Consider the following 19,990-nt stretch of genomic DNA (forward strand, 5'->3'; position numbering starts at 1 on the left):
GAGTATCTGGTTTATGCTCTTTAATAAAAAATTTATGTTTAGACTTGCATAACATTTTATCTACAGTTTCTGATAAAAAAGGTCAGGGTTTAAATGTGCTTTATCAAGCTGTAATTTAGTCACAGGAGTAGGATTGGATTGAAAGATTTTGTGGCATGTATTAAATTCTGCTTCTAATTTTTGTTTTGTTTCTCTTTTAAGAATTGAGGTGTGGAGTATACAAACCCCACAGAGAACAGGTTTACGAGCTTCCCATAGGGTCAGTGGGGATATATCAGGGGTCTCATTATTGGCCAGGTAATCTTTTATGGCTATTTATAGATAGGATTGAGTCATTAATATGCAATGTAGAATCTTATTAGAGAAGTGAAAGTTGAAAGTACAGCACAGTGGTCAGTCCATGTATAGCGCAGTTTTTCTTCTTTTAATCCATGTAAAAGGGATAATAGATGAGGAAAGCAGTTCAGGGGTCATGCCTATTGAGATCAAAATGTGATCAATATGGTAAAAAGATTTATGGGGATGAGAATAAAAAGTAAATTGGTGCCTAGCAGGATTGATTTCATGCCAAGAATCTAATAAAGAGTGTTGTTGAAGAAGTTGTTGGAACTGACGAGATTGAGAACTAGATGCAATAGGAGTTGGGGATTTATCTAAAAAAGGATAAAGGGCTTGATTTGAATCCCCACAAGTTGAAAATGTGCCCGTTTTAGGAGTATCAATTACCTGTAATACATGGGATAGGAATGAGGATGAAGTTTTGTTAGGAGCAAAGTAGGATACCACTATGATTAGAGAATCGGATTATTAGCACCCCTCGTTGTTTAATTTTGGCATAGGCTGTGAAAACTTGGAGATAAGCTGAACCAAAATATTTAGGGGTCGGCTTATCTACAAAATGGGTTTCTTGGAGACATACACCATGTTTCACTTTAGTTCGCTTTCGTGGGATATTTAGACCTTGTACGTTTAACGCAAGGACATTTAAGGGGGCCATCAGTAAATCTTAAAGGAAATATTGTAGTATACTGCATTCATAGATTGTGAGTCCACAATTACCGGGGGGGGGGGGGGGGGGGGGCAAGAACCAAGGGAGGAGTTGAGACAGAAAAAAAGAGGAAGAAAGAAAGTAAGAGTCATATAGTCAATATAGTCAAATAAAAGTAAATTGTGTGAATAAGACAAGTTAAAAGGCTGCGTACTTAGTGCATAAAAAACTTTAACTCAGAGGCCTAGTATCTATCTGAGGAGGTCCTCCAATAATAGAATGTGGAGGTTTATCCTAGGACAGAAAGATAGAAGGAACAGTGACAATCTCTCTAAAATAGATACAACATAAAATATGTTTATCTGAGGTTGTGGGGGTTAAAAGGGGGAAGTTCAAAACTTAATAGAACAGTATTATTTAAATAAGTTTAGTCAGATTATACTGAAGGTGGTAAATTACTTAGTGACCAAAGAAAGGCAAAGCCTCAAGATTGAATACGCTTCAAGGTGAGGAGTGAAAGTCATTCAATCCATTGTGTCTACAGGATCTACTGTATATCAGGAGAATTGAATCGACTTCTCTATCTTTTTCAGATTTGGAGGATTCTTGAGGGGAGCTGTGTGTTGTGCGTCAACGAGGGCTAGTTGAAGATCTTTCGATAAGATGTAGTTATTGTAAAGTGCTTTGTAGTTCTTCTGAGGATCTACAGGAATGTTGGACACCTTGATAGGTAAAGTGGATAGAAAATGGGAATCCCCATTGATAAGGGATCTGGCGTTGCTGTAGCTTATGAATTAGGGGTTTCAGTGCATGTCGTTTAGCCACAGTAATTGGGGAAAGGTCAGCAAAAAGCTGATAAGGATGATCTTGAAAAATTAGGTAATCTTTTCCTCTAGCTGCAGCCACGAGTTGTTCTTTGGTGCGACAGAAGTGGAATTTCGCAATAATATCAAAAGGGGGACCTTCTGGTTTGCGTGGTGTTAAAGCTCTGTGAATCCTATCCATCTCCAAACAATCGTTTACTTTTACCTCAAGAGGCATCAAAGACCATTTTATTTATCCCAGGGTCACTGAGGAGGCTTATGGTAAGATTATTTTCAGATTACTATGCCTTATGGGTGTCTTTATCAGCCGAGGAGTCCCGAGAGATGTGGAGCTTCAGCTGGACATGTCTGTCACCGCCAACGCCTCTGGCTCCTCCTCCCTCAGAACAGGGCATTTCTAAGCATTGTATGCGGAGCTTAGCAACAAGAGGCATGAAAGAACTAAAAGCACCACCATAGATTGCAAGAAAGGGCAGGGTGCCCCATATAATTTGTGTTAGATCTTCTGGGTTCCCTAGGAGCCTGGGGAACTCTATACAGGTCTACTGCCTAACACCCAGAACTATAGTCGGTGCCCAAATTACAGAGATGACATACAGACAACATTCATGGCATTCATCTTTACGGTTGCTGTACAGTATGTCTCTTAAAGCTTTTTTGACAAACTTAGTAAACTAAACTCACCACATCTACCTTTTCTGCTCCTTTTGGGCAATCAATTTTTATCCCTGGGACTGAAATCTCCTACTACCTTCCACTAATGGCATGTTCACAAATGTCACTATGTTCATTCTTTTACCAATGGTTGCCCCTTTTGCACTTGGGTAGAGAAAAAATAGCATGCTCCTTCATCTGATCTCTTTTGCTTTTTGCCCCGGTATCCTCTTCTTAAGCAGGCGGTCCGCTTTCAGATAAAAGTGGTCTCTGCGGCAGATTCACTGCAAGATCACTTTGATCAGCAGCGGGAGAGGGGCCCCCCTCCCGTTGTGCTCTGGTGCCCCATGCAATCGCCTCTGCTCCCGTCTGTGATATGGAGCTGAGTGATTTGAAGATGGCCCCTTCCATCCATAGATCTTTTTGACCCCAGATCTCATATGTAAGAGGTCCCATCATGCTTTTTTCTATTACAAGGGATGTTTACATTCCTTGTAATAGGAATAAAAGTGACACCATTTAAAAATAAGAACAGTGTACAAAAAAATAAAAAAGGTAAAATGAATAAGAAGAAAAAAATGAATCCCGGTTAGAACACTACAACACAACAGCTCAGTGGGGGAGATCACTGGATTAACCTCAGATTGCTAGTACAGCGATCCAATGCTAGGTTGAATGGAAAAAAACAAATAGTATGTACCAGGCTTTAGTGGTTCTAAAGGCAGACTTTTTTTTTATCTTAATGCATTCTAATATTTCCCAGAGCCCCATTTCGATCCAGCGAAGTTGCACAAGAGCTTTGTTTGTCCAGGGACGCCCCCAGCTCATTGGCTGAGACAGCAAAGGGCGCCATTGTCTCCCGTTGATGTCAAAGTAAATGAGCCAATAAGAGAGAGGGGCAGGGCCGAGCCACATCGGCTTGGCTTGGGTGCCCCCAGCGCAAGCTGCTTACTGTGGGGGAACTTAGCAGGAGTGAAGGGCCAGGACCGCTGGCGAGGGACCAGAGAAAAAACACTGCATAGGGCAGGTAAGTATAACATGTTTGTTATTTTTAAACAAAAAAAGACTTTAGTATCATATCTAATTCAGTATTAGGATTATGTCTGTATGTATGTCATTGTTAGAAAATGTGCTGAAAAACTAACTAAAGCATTAGCTACTATGGAGTCAACTAAGCTTTAACGCATGTTTTTTCAGTAATGTTCATTATTTCAGTAATGGGATTTTTACTTTTAGCTATTGGCTCTCTTTACTGAAATAACAATCATTATGGAAATGAATTGAACATTACAGTATATGCCATAAATGGCCCCAGTAATAAAGATATGATAAATATAATGTGCCCAATTTATTAAGCTGCAGTCCAACTCAAGGCTTGTTAAAGCCACTTTAGGATGTCTTAAGTGCTTCAAAAATCAGGTCCAATTTGGCTAACAAAATGAAAAGATCATTTAAAAACGTTATCAGAACAGCCCTACACTGAGTAATGCCACTGACAGCTATATAGCCGTAACTCTAATTATAATATATCATTAATAAAGGAATACGTTAAAGTAAATAAGGTAACTAATTAATCTAAAATGTGCATGATAATAGAATGAAAGTAGATATTTAAACACAATTTCTAAGATGTAACCAGGGACTGGGTTTGAAAACAAAAAGGTCAAACGGCCAAGCTAAAATACGCATCTTATGGCAAATTCTAATTGTTAATTAGCATCGATGTTATCAATTTATGAGTAGATGGCAAAGGAACAGAACTTTTGCTATAATCAATATTGAGACATAACAAAGGTACAAAAATAAACCGGTTAATTCTCAGGGATTTTGGCTGTGCTGGGTGAATGAATGCATAGCACAGAAAGGTTTGTCAAGTGCTCCTCAGACCGACTACAAATGGACCATACAACTGAAATGACAGATTTTTTTTTTTCCTGCTGCAAGCACATAATGCAAATACTGCTGAAGCTCAGAATAAATGCTTGAAAGGTAATGGTTTAATTATGTTGATACTTTACTAATAAGGAAAATGTGGGAGTTAAATCACTCATCCATCTATTTCTAGAGTATTCTCAGCGCAGGGATTTTACTGAATGCACAAAGTTTCTTTTGAGGTTGGCAGTAAAACAGTTGTGTTGACTGGAGAACAGCTTCTTAAATAATGTGCCACTAACTAAGCTCTACTAAAATGTACTGAAAACCTTTCTTGGAACAAAGGGGAAAACCTGACTTTATATGCAAAAAAGAAAGAAATGGTATATAGAATCTTAGGTATAAATAAACATTACAAAAACTCTTTATTATTTACTATTACAAATAACATGCAAAAGCCAGGATCCTATCACATAAACTAGGGGTAGGCAACTTTGAAGGGGTGTAGATCTACCTAAACAACATTGTCGCCTGTGTCATCCCCTGATTTACACAATTGTCGTACTACAGTACTGCAATCACGTGCATTGCACAAAGGTTTAAATGAGACGGTGAAGATGTGACACATTGCCTTTTTACCACCTGTTAAATGCGTTTGGATCGCTTTTCAAAGGAACAGCTGTGACTGGCGCATTTGTGAATGAGCCCTTAGTTGCATTTCTTTACATGCAAGGTTGGAGGGCGGAAAAACCCTCTAGATGAGCTGCATTTTTCCCACCCCCAATCCCATTCCCCTTTAGGCAGGCCTTACATGATTCATGTTTTTTTTTTTTTTTTCAACCAACGGCTTCAGCGGAAAAAAATAACAGATTCCCCCATCTACACAAATCGATGTGAGTGGGGGAATCCTTCCTGCTGAGCTACTGTTTTCTACTGATGGGGAGCGTTCCCCACAAGAAAATACAATGATCAGTGTTGCTGGCTATAGCTGCTGGCGCTGATCATTCAGGAAAAATCTAACAGGTCAACTTGTGTACAACCAACTAGCCCATACATTGATTAAAATGTATCCAGTTTCTGCTTTAGCTGCAGAGGCAGCAGCCCAGGGTGCACACGTGCTGCTGCAGTAATGATACCCACTGAAGAATTTAGTGGGCGATCGCGACCCATTCAAGTCACTCTGCAAGTGCCCCACATCCATTTGCAATGCACATGGTTGCAGCATGCTTGCGCAGGGTTCAAGGAGTTAAAGTAGGTGGTGAGGAAGTGATACAATTCTCACCGTCGGCTTTAACTCGGTTGCTGTACTGTAAATGGCTGCAGGGTGCTTGCAGAGTGACCCCATTAACTGCTAAGGTAGGGATACAGAGAGATGGAGTGCAATTGATATCACTCCGCCTGGGACTACAGCCAGAACAACAGAGGAAGTATCGGCTGATGCGGCCCCTGCCCCTTCCACAGACAGCGCTGTCTCCACTGGAAAAAAATAAATCACCCCGTTGCTTCCATACAACTCCATTGTGTTTGAGGCTCTGCAGATGGCGGGTTGGCAAGCTGAGGGTGCTAACTACCAGTCACCTGGCTGTGATTTTGAAGATTGTGATCGTCGTATACTGTATACTGAATTGAAATAATATATTATATATTATAATAACTAGCTTTATACAGTCCCTATACAATCCGCAGTCAGGGACCAAGATAAGTTAAAATCAGTCCGATTATAGCAAGGCTATAACATCAGTATTATTCAAGGAATACAAGGATAGATAGTATATTACAGATTTCAGTGGATTTCAGTAAAGGGCTGTACACACAGGCCAAATATCGGGTAGTAGCGACCAGTTCAATAGAAACCGACATTCAGCCCATGTGTACTGCTGCTGGTCTGACGTGGACCTTTGCAAAGTGAACATGCTTTACTTCTTTAGTAAATCAGTCACACTGTAAACTGTAATATTGTAGCTTGTAAAAAAAAGTTGAATAAATGTAACAATCAACAGGTTATCTGCTTAACATAAAACAGCAGAAACAGATATAATCCAATTCTGTTTCAGTTTAGTGTGGTCAACAACGCACAACTGTAGCACACTAACCTTGTAGAGTGTAACCAGTCGCACAAATGTAACAATAAAGTAGAAAACAGTAGCAACTAAATAACTAAATACTAACTTTCTGTGTTAGTTTAGTGCTATGCATATCATCTGAATTACAGTTTCCTGCAAATAGAAGTGTTACTGTACATATTAACCCCAACACACTGATACTTTGCTTTTATGTTGCTAGATACTGTACACGTCATAAAGAGCGCAGTCTGTTGAAGCAGCTTATTTATCAATAAAATCCAGAGCGAAATTTCTAAAACTATATTAAATTAAACTATATTAAAGCGCTACTCTTTTCTGAAAAGTTCCATGTGGCAGGGGTCTCCCAAAAAAAAAAAAAAGCAGACAAGACCCCAGTATGACTTAGGATGTCTAAGACCCTTTTCACACTGAGGCGCTTTACAGGCGCTACAGTGCCTGCATAGCGCCTTGGAGCGGTGTGCTGGCAGGATGCTAAAAAAAAGTTCTGCAAGCAGCATCTTTGGAGTGGTGAAGGAGCGGTGTATACACCGTTCCTGCCCATTGAACTGAATGGGCACTGCTGCTGAACTACTGGCAAAGCACTACTGCAGCAGCGCTTTGCAGGTCGTTTTAACCCTTCTTTAATGTTAATTGTAGTAAACAACTCCCTAGCTCCCTTAACATACACAATACAGAGAGAGCAAAGAAGGATTTTTCTGAAAAGAGTTTTTAAAAAGTTAAGCAGTCATTTTTAAATTATGCTATGTGAATGGGAGCAGGCAACAGATATAAAGTAGGTGTTATTCCGATTTGGCTGCAAAAATGTAAATACACTCTAAGGATACAGTTGAACCAAACCATGCTTAAGGATTGTTTGTCCCCACCCCTCTCTACCCCACTGGTCTACATTCACACTGTGAATGTGAAAAAATATAGGTAGCGGGTATGCTTATATCATCACATCTGCTAGCTAGACCACAGAAATCCTTGCTTCTATGCTTAGTGATCTATGGAGAATTCTGTGCTCAGGCATGGCTTGGGCTCCACACCGAAGAAAACCATACCAAGCCACAAGTGAAACGTACCTGGTACCACCCCTTGCAGGCTGCAAGAGCTCCTAGGCATGGTATGCTTAACTGTTCCCAGGCATGATATGGAACACTCATACTATACAAAGGGACTGAGGGGTGAACGGTGCTTGGGTATAGTTAAGCCCCGTACACACGAGAGGACTTATGTCCGACAGACTTCCGAAGGAGTTCTGCCGGAGTTCTGCCGAAGTTCCGACAGAGTTCTGACGGACTTTTCGACTGAGCGGACTTGGCCACACACAATCACACCAAACTCCGACGGATTCGAACGTGATGACGTAAGACTGGACTCGAATAAGGAAGTTCATAGCCAGTAGCCAATAGCTGCCCTAGCGTCGGTTTTAGTCCGTCGGAATAGCATACACACGAGCGAATTTTTCGGAGGAACTGGGTCCGGCGGAGTTCCGTCGGAAAAATTTGAAGCATGTTCCATTTTCTAAAGTCCGTCAGACTTTTGCGAATCAAAAGTCCGTTGCAGCCCACACACGATCGAATAGTCTGACGGAATCATTCCGTCGGACTTTGGATGTTGAAAAGTCCGCTCGTGTGTACGGGGCTTTAAAGCTTCAAGTATGAGTACACCCCAAGAGTCAATAGGCTCTATTCATGCACATGCATGTTATTAAAATGAGTACAGTTTCATTTAAGAGGTGTGTTTATAGTAATGTGCAGTATCGAAGTTGAAAACAATACATTGTAGTAAACAGGAATAGCACACATCACAAGTCCCATCTCTAAGGACTGCCGTGCTGGCAAAACTAGAATTTTATCTACAGGGACTTTACTTCCATCTACTATCCACCAGCATTCCCTACTGTGATTTACAGCTTTCCACAACAGGTTCTCTGACAACTTTCTTTTTACTTGAAAGTGTCAACTGGTGTTATAGAGGCACTTCAAGCGGAGACCTAACCAAAAGCGGAAGTTCTGTTTTAAGGCCTCCTCCTCCCCTCCTACTCCCTAAATGGCACTTTTTTTTTGGGGGGGGGGGACAAATACCTGGTTTTGACAGGTACCCACTCCCACTTCGGATCACCTAGGGGAATTGAGCAGAAGTTCTCCTCTCCCCCTCCCTCCCTGCAGTCATCTGGGACATGTCACAGGTCCCTGAAGACTGCAGGACAATTCACAATGCACACTGTGGCTCAGGCTTGAGCAGTGGGCAACCGGCTGTAAAACTGCAAGCTGTCACAGGTGGGTACCCACATTTTAGATGCCGGGGACAGAAAATGGAGGGAAAGGACAGCTCAGGTGAGCACATTGCTGAATCCTGGGCTAGGGGAGTGTCTGTTTATTAAAAATTAACAGCTACAGTTTTTAATAAACACAAAAATGACTGAAGCTCCTCTTTCACTTTAATGTTTTTATTGATGAAGAATCTCTGTAAGGTTTTAACCGCTGCCCTTGATCACACTGGGTAGATTTTCTCTCATCTCCTGTCTCAGTGACAACTGTATAAGGTAAGATTTCCTCTCACCTGCTGTCATGTCTTGGGGACAGGAATATCAAAAAAAAAGGTGGCCATAGATGGACCAAAATTTGACCAATTTAGCAGGGACTGGCCAAATTTCGATCCATATACAGCCACTGCAGTTGAACATAAGTCGTTCTACCGATCAACTTTTGTTCAATTGTCCTATTGGTTAAAAGCTGCTTGATTAGCGACTGCAACGCTGACCTGGGTATTCTATCAGCACGTGAGTCCCACCAATGACAGAATACAATAGGGAGTACTCCCTCATCCACCTCAAATTTATTGATAGGGGAATAGGTTCGGTATGACCAGATTAACCCTTATCCACTCGATACAATAATAAGAAAATGGCTCAGGTGGAAAATTACTTTAATCACTCAGAATGTTGGAGCACAATAGATGGAGTGGTACTAGACTGAAGCATTTTTTTCACTCTGTCAATGAAAGCAGAAAGCCCCTTTTATTGTAGCACACAGCAACAAATTACCAACATCTCAACAGTTGAGGTATTAATAGCTATTTCAAGTGCTACAACCCTTGGCAAAAAGTAACAATCTTAGCAAATGTTCATTCAATTGTTTAATTGTGTAGAAAAAAAAACTAATCACAGACATGCCTCAAAACAATTTTCATTTAACATTCCATTCAACTTTTGTTTGGTGCCATTCCAATAAAATTTATGAAGACAACTGCCCGAAGAAAATATGAAAATTTCCACAATCATTGATGATATGGGGTTACATGTCAGGTAAAGGTACAGGGGAGATGATAGTCATTAAATCTTCAATAAATGCAGTTTATATTGAGTTTTTGGGCACTTTTCTTATTCCAGCAATTGAAAGAATGTTTGGTGAGGATGACATCATTTTCAGGATGTAATCTGCTAATGCAGATGTTTGTTTTTAGAACTGCAGGGTTCATGGTGATTCCATGTTTTTTCTCTGCTTGATCTGCAAATACAGTTCCAACTTGCAATTCACTACAGCTTCCTTTTTTTTGTGCTTCTTAAATCCAGAAGCTTGGAATGTTAAATGAAAATAGTTTTGAGGCATGTCTGATTCGTTTTTTTCTACACAATTAACCTCCCTGGTGGTATGATTATTTCAGATTTTAGGTGCTGAAAGCAGTACAATTATTTTGCATGGAAAATTGGCGTTTTATATTGTAGGCCTGTAATTCTTAGAAATAATTCACTTAAATCCATCCAAACAAGAGTCTAATAGACATCCCGGGTATGATAAAATTTTAAATATGAAATCATAAATTATAATATATATATATATAGATATATATATATATATATAATAAAATAAATAAATATAAATAATTATAACAAATAATAATAATAAAAATTATTCAATAATGTAATCAAATCAAAAACACTGAAATGTGCTGAGTTGCAGAATTGTCGCTGTCATTACTTTTAGTGTTTGATGATGAATTTCCCCACAAATTACTATCGCTCAATTCTGCGAGTGATTCTAATTTATTATCGCTGTTTTCTAGCTGGTCTATAAGCACTTTTGATGTAAACTGACACTTTTTGGTTGCTATGGACAATCTCCAGTTTCCAGGCATAAAGAACAGTATTTACAATATAAAACTGTATGCAGGACACTGGACAAACCACTAGGGACAAAGGGGATGTGTAATTATTTGATACAGTACTGTAATCTGTAAGATTACAGTATACTGTATCTATACTGTGTATTTAACTTTTTGAATTTGGCGCCGAACTCTGTCCCTGTGCGTCGCAACGCTCGCAGGGAACGGAGCCCGGTGATGTGACAGATCGAGTAGAGGACAGCTCGCAGATCACAGTGGGGAGACATCGCTGGATCTAGGATGCGATCCCGAGTCTGGCTCGGGAATACCGCTTATGGTATTTAAATCTTACACCGAGCCAGACTCGGGAATAACGCCAGGGAGGTTAAACAATTGAATGAACATTTTCCAAGAGTGGTTGTATATTTAAACTGGTATTTCTCATTCCCTTGAACAATACTATTTTTGCTCAAATTAAAAAAAAAGCAGTATGAGCTATTATGAGCGCTATTAATCTGCATTTTTATGTTTTTCATCGTATTAAGGCCTAACGCTTATGGGGTACATACGGATGCAGTCTACTACACAGTAATGGAGGTGATTCTGACAATAAAATAAAATTGTGGCACTTCATGAAACTGGCCGATGCAGTAATAGGAAGCAGGCTAGTTGTGTTTCCAACACAGACTAATTTCATACTTTTTAACCAGTTTCTAAAATTCCTTTGGAAAAATATTTTGCTAATTTGTGAATTAGCAATATTAAGAACAAAGAACATAAAACACATTCATGTAATATAAGTTCAGCAGTTTTAACAAATACAATATTCTTGTATTTACTGTATATGTATACTGTATGGCATTTTATATATAAGAAAACAGACAGCAAAAAGTTTAGTTCTCAAATAGAAAAAATAAAAATAAAGAAATGTAAAGAAAAATGAATGGGTGTCTGTATTAAACATTCAGTTAGCTTAAAATATTCTTATTGATCTTTCACTACACTTTAAATTCATTTTATAAAATTCAAGAAATTCTACCTTAAAAATGGATCAATGGAAACCAGAGAGTAAAGAATGGCAGGGGTCAGGCATTAGCCATAGCCCCCCTTAGAGGGGCGATAATGGACCTAATGAATAGGCATTTACTTAATGCTGAAGTGACCCAGCATCTACAGAAAAAGGAACAAGCTAGAGAACAAAGCTCTCACATTTTATCACTTCTGCTATTGGATTTTAATTACAATGAAAAAACAGCAGCTTTACCGCACAGCACCAATCGATAAACTACATCACAAACTACAGTCAGATCAAATGGCAAATGTGCTGCCAGTTCAAATGAATCACATTTAGGTTTAACAAATGTGACATTTGATGCTGAGACAAGGAAGGCTAAAATGAGATCCGCTAACAAATGTAATGAAGACCTAGTACATGGCCCTGTATAGACCTAAAATGCGAAACCACCTACGTTACAGAAAGACCACAGTTACTCATAGTCCCTTGAACATTAACAAACAGATTATTAAACTAAATTCATGATCTTAAAAGGTTTTTTTTTTTTTGAAGAGAGTAAGGAAAACAACATTTACTTTAAAAGATCCCAATATATTGTGCAGGAATCAGCAAAAGTATAAACATTTTTAATTAAATTCTCCTTTGTAAAATATAATACCAATCACAGCAAAAAGATGTTCCTTCCTTGAAATGCTATGTACAGTATCTATTACAAGGTTCACATGCAACTGTGTGATATCTTTTTCATGTGTACATAAAGCAAATTTAGAATGGTAAATGGAGTATGTCAGGATTGCAGGACATTCATCAACTGACAGAGATTCATACACAGATTTAGGATTTTCTTAATGCACAATGATCTAACCCCTTCCTGCCCCAATCCGTATGTAATTCTTTCTCCGCATGATGCTATGTGATATGTGAAAAAAAAAATAAAGAAAAATACATCAGTTTTGACAACTACCAGCCAACACTTGGCTGCACGCTGTCAAATGTAAATTGTAAATCATTAAGAATTAAAGTGTATGAGACAATACAGAGTTCATAATTAACCAAATAACTTGCTAGTATAGGCCAAAAATATTAGCAATGCTGACCAATATTTCATAATGGAGGAAAACATAAAAGAATAGCTAATCTAGGTGGATAACATATTGACTGTAGAGTTATCATTAGGCTGATGATGAAAATGAAGCCATTATTGCTATTCGGTAAATGCAGCAACTGTGTAGTTTACCTAAATCTAAGGCTGGATTCACACCTATGCATTTTTAGTGCTTTTTGCATTTTGCAGATTTGTACTACAGAACGTGTTCCATAGGAAACCATAGTAAATGACTGTAGTGCAAATCTGCAAAAAGCACTAAAAATGCATAGGTGTGAATCCAGCCTAAGACCTTGGTAATCTCCTGCAGCAAGAATTCAGACAGCATCCTGCAGTGCCAGTAGAAGTGTACTTCCTTATCCAGGGCTTTATACCAGTCTGTCTTCCCATTATTCAGACTTTCAAGGTGAATTGAAATCTGATGGATAGCAGTAACTGTTTAGTGCCGTTTATGTTTTTTTTTATAACATCAGGCTTCCTGCATGTGGAAGGTAAAAGGAGTATGTGTTTCAATGTCACAAGTACGTGCGTTTTTAGCTTTCACCTTTAATAAACCGTCTTTTAAATCACAGTTGTATGGAAAAGTTCCAAATATATATATATTGTTTTTTACATTTTTCTTTAACTTCGTTCAGTCACATCATTTAAACCATTACCATGGAAACTCACTTTCCATCAGATCACAAAAATAAAAATAAAATTATAAATAAATACAGTTTTCCTTTTCAGATTAAATATAATATCACTCCATGAATGCTTATCAGACAAATGTTGAATGATTAGACATTTAATTTGCATGTGTGTATGGTGCCAATTATTATAAATAGAAAGATGAAGTGAATTAATCATGGAGTGTACTTGGTAGAAAAAAGTAGACCAAAAACTGTTAAACTGATACGTTACAAAATCATCACAAAATAAAATCAAGTGATCATGGGGCAAATAGAAGTGGCAAGGCTCTTGCTGAATTTGCACCCTTTTTTCGTCAAATGTCTTTTGAAAACAGGAGCTGTTTTATAAATTTAACCACTTTACAGAACATTTTATTATACATAGAATGTATGTCCAGAAATTACCAGAGAGCAAATCATATAATGCAGGGGCACTAAAAAAAATATGACTTTGGCTTTAGATCACTGGACAAAGCCAATGCCAAGCGTAACCCACAGTCAGTAGTGTAGAAGAGCTATTGGCCTCCTTAATGCATATCTAAAACATCCCAAAAATGTAATATATTGCAGCTTACTAGTCCTTAGGTGAGATGGCTGCAATAGTTTCATTTTTCAGGCTATGGTTTGCCTTTATTTTCACCTAGTAATCCTGCCAGTGTCACACTAACTGCCCTAGGGTGACATTGCTCACCTACTCTACGGTATCTATGGAGGAGAAGCCCTGTCACAGTAGAACAGGATGTGAATTGGGACTACAAGACACATGGCTTTCTCCACTCTACATAACATAAGGAAATGGGTATTCTGTAGTGTACAGAAAACATGAGAACAATGCTTACTTAGTGTATAAGTAGTTATCAGTTCACAAGTTTCTGGTGAGATCAACAGGTATTCTTTGCATTTATCAAATGGATAAAAGAAAAGGCTTTGAATGGAATATTTACCAGACCAAGGGATTAAATAATAATTTGCTAGGATTTACATAAACAATAACAACTACTAAACTTGAAGACTTAGGGCTCCTTCACACAGACATGTCCGTGTACGGAGTACGCTCTGCTCAGCGGGGAATGCTCCATCGATCCTCGCTGAGCAGGAAGATGACAGGTCTGTCTCTGCACACTGTGCAGGGACTGACCTGTCAGAGCGCCGCTCTCCTCTATGGGGGATCGGATGGGGACAGACCGTAGAGTCCGTCGTCACCCTATCCAATCTGCAGACGGATGGAAAAGTATGTCTTTCCTCCGTCACACTTTTTCGGATCGGAGCGGGTCGGATGTCAGCGGACATGTCACAGCTGACATCCGTCGCTCCATAGAGGTCTATGGAACGTCCGTTCAGGTCCGCCTAAAAAACTGACAGGTGGACCTGAACAGACAGTCTGTGTGAAAGAGGCCTTTCTCAAATTGTCTATGGAAGAAATAAAGTGTTACAAATGTCAAAACTGTGTTTATCCTGTATCCATGAGTCCTTGCATAGAGGTATAAATAATTTGAAACCTATCAAGTAGATGTAGACCCGATTGTGCTGACTTGAAAAAGCTATAATAATGTGTGTCTTGGATGGGTGTCACATAATACATTTGCAAGTAGATTCTAAAGCAACCTATCTGCAGAGACAGTTACATAGTTAGTCTGGTTGAAAAAAGACACAAGTCCATCTAGTTCAACCAATAAAAGGGAAAAAAACAAGTATATTAGTAAAACTAAATTATGTGAAAGCAAGTCCCCTCTGATGAACACATCCTAATGCCTACAAATGGTCTGTGATGCACCACCCTTATCCCCACCATCTGAAGTTTTAAAGTAGCTTCTGGGATTTCTGTTAAGATGAGCACTGGCTTCTCTAATCTACACACCACAATTCAATGTGCTGACCTACTAAAAGTTGTCTTATGCTGTGTACACACGGCCGGACTTTTCAACAGCAAAGGTCAGACAGAACGAATCCGTCAGACAATTCAACGGTGTGTGGGCTTCATTGGACCTTTGCTGTCGAAAAATCAGACAGACTTTAGATTTAGAACAGGTTTCAAACCTTTCCCACGGACTCGAGTCCGGTTGAAAAATCAGTTTGTCTGTATGCTATTCCGACGCTAGGGCAGCTATTGGCTACTGGCTATGAACTTCCTTATTCTAGTCTGTTTGTACATCATAGTTTCATAGTTAGTAAGGTTGAATAAAGACACCAGTCCATCCAGTTCAACCTGAGTGAGTGTCTACCCCTATCCCTGTACATTGCACACTCACAATGGTCCCTACACTCAAGGAGCCCACAATCTAAGTTCCCCATTCATATACTAGGGCCAATTTTGGACAGAAGCCAATTAACCTACCTGCATGTCTTTGGAGTGTGGGAGGAAACTGGAGTAACCGGAGGAAACCCACGCAGGCACAGGGAGAATATGCAAACTCCAAGCAGGTACGTCATCACAGTCCAATCTGCCGGAAAGTCCGGTCGTGTGTTAGACGTTAGTCATCTTTAAAATTTGGAAAAGCTGTATTTTGTATTGAAGTTTGGGGCAAGGGGAGGCTTGGAATAAACCATTGCACTTTCTGCTATAATCTATTTGCATAATCTCATATAATTGGGTTATTTATTTTGTTTTTTAACTTAATTACAGGTATATTTTTTTAAGTGAATCTGTGAGACTGGAAACATGGGAAACATCTTTGCTCACTAGGTTTTGAAAAATGCATGCTCTAGGATAGCCATCCTGATTTTGCTATCCACTGACACTGTTGTTAAGCAAGCATGACTCATGAATGCTTGCTCCAGGTCAATGACTCAGTAGGCAGGTGAAACAAGGATCACAATAACCGGCCCAGTGTATGCAAAACCAAGTCATGCAATGTCAGCTCCAATATTTCCATTCTCATAGGTTCACTTTAAGACCAGCCGTGCAGTTGTACTGTGGCAGGAGAGCTCTGCTGGGCGAATCGCCATCATTGTACATCAGGCGCTTTAAAAGCTCTAGGGGGCGCACGCCCACAGTGCACGCCAAAGCCAATCACGTTTGCATTTTGCCCGCGATGTCCGCCAGCCACCCACGATCGCTCCCGAGAGACAGAATGGGGATCTGTCAAAGTAAACAGACAGATCTCCATTCTGTCAGGAGAGGAAAGACAGATCTGCTGTTCCTAGTGATCAGGAACAGCGATCTCTTTCCTCCTCTAGTCACTACACTCCTCCCACAGTAAGAAAGAAACACCTACCAGGGAACACTTAATCCCTTGTTCCCCCACTAGTGTTAACGCCTTCCCTGCCAGTGACATTTATACAGTAATCAGTGGCTATTTGTAGCTCAGATCACTTTATAAATGTCAATGGTCCCAAAAAAGTGTTAAAAGTGTCCGATCTGTCCACTGAAATGTTGCAGTCACGCTAAAAATCGATGGTCACCGCTATTACTAGTGAAAAAAAATATATATAATAAAAATGCCATAAATATATCCCCTATTTTGTAGACGCTATAACTTTTGCACAAACCCATCAATATACGCTTATTGCGTTTATTTTTTATACCAAAAATATGTAGAAGAATACATATTGGCCAAAACGGAAAGAAGAAATTAGTTCTTTCACATTTTTTGGGGGGATATTTAGTATAGCAAAAAGTAAAAAATATTGTTTGTTTTTTTCAAAATTGTCGGTCTTGTTTGTTTATAGCGCAAAAAAAAATAAAAATGCAGAGGCGATCAAATACCACCAAAAGAAAGCTCTATTTGTGGAATAAAAAGGACATTTTGTTTGGGTACAGCGCCGCACACCCGCGCAATTGTCAGTTAAAGCAACGCAGTTCTGTATCGCAAAAAATGGCCTGGTTATTAAGGAGTCCTTAACTAGTGGTAGTAAACATTTTTATTTTATTTTTACCTACAGGTAAGCTTATAATAAAGCTTACCTGTAGGTAGAATGAAAACCGGGAAAAGATGGAAACTTCTGTGCTGCTAGAGGGCTTCGTTTGGTATGTCTTTTATAATGTGCTAGTATGCGTTACATACTAGCACATTACAATATGACCTTGCAGGTGAAAAAAAAATGTTGTTCTTAAAAACTTTACTACCACTTTAAAGTGATCTTAAAGTACAAAAGTAGTCAATAAACATTTCCATGGGTGGCCCCACAACAACAGCCTAAAAATACATCACGCAATGCAAAAAGGAAAAAAAAAAATACACATATTGCGAAGTTAAATATAGAGCTGAATCCCAGCACTTCTGGATTACTCCTTGCCTAGACAATCCAGATGCATTTTGGGAAATAACTACCCTAAGGTTTTCTTTTCACCTACCTGCCTTGGCAATACAATGGACAGATAAGGGGATGGGAAGCTTAGAATACCATGCTATATCTGAAGGGCTTGGGAAACTTGTAACCACTTGTAACCAGAAAGAGCTGGTGATGCAATTGGTTTTATTTATCTTGTTCTGGCACCATCCATGTGACTGTGCATTTAGATTTTACATCGGTTTTATGTTCTCTCTTGTAAATGCATCACTTGTTGAACTGATTTTCATGAACGATCTCTGGTTTTGCTAAACCTTGCAACATAATGGTATTCATTTATTAATAAAGAGGCACAATCTAGAAAACAGGGAAGACTGTTAGAAATGGTGGCAGGGTTATAACTGGCCAAAATTTACTGTTGTTAAATAATTATTTGTTTCACTGCAGTATTACAGATAGCAACAAAACCTTTTATTTTTATTTTACAATAAAATAAAAATAAAAAAACGGAATAGTGCAGAGCTCTTGTAGAACACTGTGTAGTATTAGCTTTGAATTATTCAATGCAACATAACATTCTGATTCAGTAGCAGAGGAAACAGAAGTGTACCTGTCAATGCCCTGCTGTCCTTGCTTTGCTTGTTTTCTGATTGTACAATATTACGTTTATTTAAAAGCAGTACAAAGAGCATTAATATTGTGCACAGTACAATATCCCATGGCTCCCAAACAATTTCATCTTGTATCAGTACAGGAAAGTCAAAACTAGGAGCAGTATTTCCTGATTTTTTGCTACGAGCTGATGTACTTTCAATATATTTTTTTTTATATTAACCTGTTGCCACCAACATAACCACTATGTGCCTTTAATGCCCCGGGGGGTGGACATATCTCTCACTGGGTGGCCGATGCTTCTGTGCTGAGAGAGTGCTTACTGCACACTCCCAATACAGAGATGGAGCTCTCTGAGACAGCTCCCAGTCCCCAGTGGGTCACAATTATATGACCACTTTGACAGCCAATCACAGTGGTCACGCGATTGTCGATCCTCCCCCGATGCATTCAGACCCTATTAAAGGGCAACCAGGGCTAGGCTGAAAAGGGGTTAAGCTTGTATGCATGGAATTTGTTTGTTTTTTTATGCTAGATTTATTTTATCACGTGCAAGTTGTTTTCTAAAGAAAACATTGGTATTTTAAAGTATATCAAAACCCAAATACAACAATGTAATATATTGCATAGGTGCGGTTGCATTTGAAAATACCTATTACGCTTGCCAAAAAATGTCCTTGTCACTTCCTGTGAGTTGAAAATAAAATACAAATATGTATCTGAGATGAACTAAGGCAGACATCTTTGGAATCCAGGCTCTGTGGCAATCATAGCTCCCTCATAGATACAGTGGAGAAAAAAGCAGTAGACATGAAGGGACAGGAAATAAAGATATTCAAAGGATCAAGTGAAAGTAAAGAAAACACCCTAAAAAAAATAAACTAATGGAGCCACTACATCTAAAGACTGGTAAGCTACAATATATAACATTTTTGTTTTTGGGTTTAGATAGACCTAATTAAAACTGCACTAAGTGGAGGTCTGACTAAACTCCCTGTATCTATCTTATCCAACGAGCGTTTATGTTTATTGGAATCAGATTCATGTGTTCTGCTTGTATATTTGGACAACTTATTTTCTTGTAAACACAGTAAAACCTTGGATTGTGAGCATAATTTGTATTGGAAACATGCCTGTAACCCAAAGCAAAGCACTCTTATATCAAAGCAAATTTCCCCATAAGAAATAATGGAAACTCAGATGATTTATTCTACAGCCATTTATTCATAAATCCTTCAGGTTATAATCCATATAAAAAGATTATAGTAATGTGATGAGGTTGTGTAACCATTAAATGTCCATCCACAAATGGAAGCCTCTACAAGGGGATTAGAAGAAAAACCAGCAGGAGCTACAGAGTATAAAAGAAAAGAGACGTGCCTCTAAGTGTAGCAATATGGTTATATTTAATGAAGGTACAACATTTAGCAACTCACATGGTTGATGAATAAAACAGGCACATCTAAGTATGAAAGCATCCAGGGTAAAGCTGTCCACATAAACCATCCCCCGCTCCACTGGCTCTAAGCGCTGTCAGTCTGCAATCGTAATTGCGAAGACTACCCCGCAGTAGAGCGATCTGAAAGCGAGACTTGAACTGCTTGTGGAGCACAGCATGGAAGGGACGCCCGTCGATGGCAGTGAGGAGAACGGTCTATGTGGACAGCTTTACCCCGGATGCCTCTATACTTAGATGCGCCTGTTTTAATCATCAACCATGAGAGTTTCTAAATGTTGTACCTTCATTAAATGTAACCATATTGCTACACTTAGCAGTGCCTCTCTTCCCTTTTATACTGAGTTGTGACATGACGCTACTTGTATATCAAGACATTGCTTGTTTATC

The 19,990-nt window shown here is 39.1% G+C and overlaps 1 protein-coding gene across 4 annotated transcripts in view; it reads right to left on the bottom strand.

The window, feature by feature from the left end:
• Nucleotides 1-19,990, bottom strand: part of RFX3 (regulatory factor X3) — a 456,270-nt gene that overhangs the window by 304,530 nt on the left and 131,750 nt on the right. The window lies entirely within an intron of this gene.

The sequence above is a fragment of the Lithobates pipiens genome, unplaced genomic scaffold (assembly GCF_037356315.1).
Source record: "Lithobates pipiens isolate NorthernLeopardFrog02 unplaced genomic scaffold, aLitPip1_a1.2 Scaffold_13, whole genome shotgun sequence".
Lineage (NCBI taxonomy): Eukaryota > Metazoa > Chordata > Amphibia > Anura > Ranidae > Lithobates > Lithobates pipiens.